This window comes from Adiantum capillus-veneris, chromosome 17 (assembly GCF_014529385.1).
Source record: "Adiantum capillus-veneris isolate H3 chromosome 17, ASM1452938v2, whole genome shotgun sequence".
Taxonomy (NCBI): Eukaryota; Viridiplantae; Streptophyta; class Polypodiopsida; order Polypodiales; family Pteridaceae; genus Adiantum; species Adiantum capillus-veneris.
The window spans coordinates 3,223,382-3,226,345 of record NC_140947.1 but is presented as its reverse complement, the minus strand read 5'-3'; positions in this window follow the sequence as shown (position 1 = coordinate 3,226,345).

Here is a 2,964-nt window from a genome sequence, read left to right as displayed (position 1 = left end):
AAGTTAGATGCAAAGTCCAAAAAGTGTTTCTTCATTGGCTATGGAGAAGGAGACTTTGGGTATCGCCTATGGAATCCTGAAGATGGTAAAATCTTAAGGAGTAGGGATGTAATTTTTAACGAACAAAATATGTACAAAGATTACTTGGAAATAAAACAAACAAAAGAAACAGGTGATGAGTACATGGAGCTTGAGGACGGTGAAGACTCAAGGACTGCAAACGGTGACAATGTGCAACAACGTCAACCAAATGAGGAGCCTCAACCTATTCCCCGAAGATCTACAAGAGCAAGTAGACCTCCAGAAAGGTTTGTTCCTTGCTTCAACCATCTCTTGATCTCAGATTCTCGAGAGCCGGAATCATATGAAGAAGCTATGCAACATGAATCCAAAGAAGAATGGACGAAGAGCATGCAAGTGGAGATGGACTCACTACATCGCAACCAAACATGGGAGTTGGTTGAGTTGGCTAAAGGTAAGCGGGCACTTCAAAACAAATGGGTGTACAAGCTAAAGGAAGAAGAAGGTGGGAAGAAAAGGTACAAGTCTAGGCTTGTGGTAAAAGGTTTTTCTCAAAAGAAAGGTATCGACTTCAATGAAATATTTTCTCATGTTGTAAAAATGAAGTCAATTAGGCTTGTCTTAAGCCTTGTGGATGCTCATGATCTAAATCTCGAGCAAATGGATGTAAACACGGCATTCCCTCATGGTGACTTAGAGGAGGAAATCTACATGCTTCAACCAAAGGGGTATGAAGTAAAAGGTAAGGAGAAAATGGTTTGCAGATTAAAGAAGAGCTTGTATGGTTTAAAGCAAGCATCAAGACAATGGTACTTGAAGTTTGATCGATGGATGTTGGATCATGGATTCACAAGATGCAACTCGGATCACTGCGTCTACACGGAGAATTTGGGAGATGGGAAATTCATCATCCTAATGTTGTATGTTGATGACATGTTGATTGCAAGTGCTAACATGCAGGACATCAAAGATCTAAAAGAGGAGCCGTCCAAATATTTTTCAATGAAAGATTTAGGTGCTGCAAAGAGGATACTTGGTATGAAAATATCAAGGGACAGGACGAAGAAGACAATAAAGCTATCTCAAGAAGATTACATCAAGAAGGTACTAGAAAGGTTTGCAATGCAAAATGCAAAACCAGTTTCTACACCTTTGGCTGGTTATTTTAAACTAACGAAGGATATGTGTCCAAAGACACAAGAGGAGATAGCCTATATGTCTAAAGTTCCATATGCTGCAGCGATAGGTTCTCTAATGTATGCTATGGTCTGGACAAGGCCAGACATTGCACATGCAGTGGGAGTTGTGAGTAGGTTCATGGACAACCCAGGTAAAGAGCATTGGCAAGCTGTGAAGTGGATACTTAGGTATCTAAAAGGGACAACAACAAATGCTTTGTATTTTGGAGGAACTGATATTTTTCTAGAAGGGTATGCTGATGCAGATATGGCAGGTGACAAAGATACTCGAAGGAGCACTACTGGCTATGTGTTCACGGTTGGAGGCACAACAGTAAGCTGGGCTTCAAAGCTGCAGAAAGTGGTTTCACTTTCTACCACGCAAGTAGAGTATGTAGCAATGACGGAGGCAAGCAAAGAAATTCTGTGGCTTCACAGATTCTTAGAAGAGCTTGGATTCAAACAAGACAATTGTGTCTTGTACAGTGATAGCCAAAGCGCTATCCATCTTGCGAAGAACTCAGCTTTTCATTCAAGGACAAAGCACATTGAGGTGAGATATCACTTCATACGCACTCTTTTGGAAGAGGGGCAACTAAAGCTAGGAAAGGTGCATACAAGTGAAAATCCTGCAGACATGTTTACAAAGGTGGTCAACAAGGAGAAGTTGAGCTTTTGCTCATCTTCAATCGGCATTCAAGGATAAGAATCCAGAATGGAAAGCAGTCACAGTTTTGGTTTGGAGATCAGTCTCCAAGTGGGAGATTGTTAAGTATGGAGCCTGATTTACCCTTGTAATTTTCTGTGGTAAAAGCGCACATTTGTAAGGCACCCATTATGAGGAGAAGCCATCGTGCGTGAAGGAAAATCACTCACCGAAAACCAAAATTTTCACGGACAAGAATCAGGGGCAACTTTAAAGGCCGCCCCCGAGACTTTTTTTTTTCGCCGGAATATTATGGCCGGACGGCGGCCGGAAAGTGGTGGAAAAACAACCGGTCGGTTGGCCGGTGGCCGGTAGTCAATGGCCGATGGCCGGTGGTCGGAAGTCAATGGCCGGTGGCCGATGGTCGGAAGTCAATGGTCGGTGGCCGGTGGCCGAATTCAAAAGCGGACTTGTCTTCTCAAGGGCGGCCACACATGGGCGGATTGGAGGGTCCGATTTGGACTTATTCGCACAAAGGCGGCTACACATGGCTGTCTCTCATAAGAGAGGGCAACCCTTTTGGCCTATAAAAGGAGGCCATTTCTACACACATTTCATAGTGTGAAGTTGATGCAACAAGGTGAGTGTGAGGTGGTGAGAGTGAAGCAAGGCGGGAGCTCCATTAAGGGTATAATCCCTTTGTAAACTACTTCTTGTTTTGAAGTACTAAAGCCATTGAGTGGCTGCTTTCCCGTGGACGTAGCCCACATTGGGTGAACCACGTATATCGTGTGTACTCTCTCTCTCTCTCTCTCTCTCTCTACTCTATAATCTCGTGTATATAAATCTGTCTCTCTCCATTAATTAATCTACTCAATTATCTATTTAGCTACGTTTTATTTCCTAACAAAGGCCAACTCCCATCTCACATGTGGTTCCAGGAGCACATACACCCATTATACCTGCTCCAATAGGAGATTTGACAGCATTTTCTCAAACTATCGGTTGCTCTATTGCGGAAAACATGCGTAGTGCACCTGATAGAGAGCCTAGGAGCAAGGCAGTTCAAGTAGCTAAGCTCACACAGAAATTCAGTGGAGACGGAGATGCTAGAAAGCA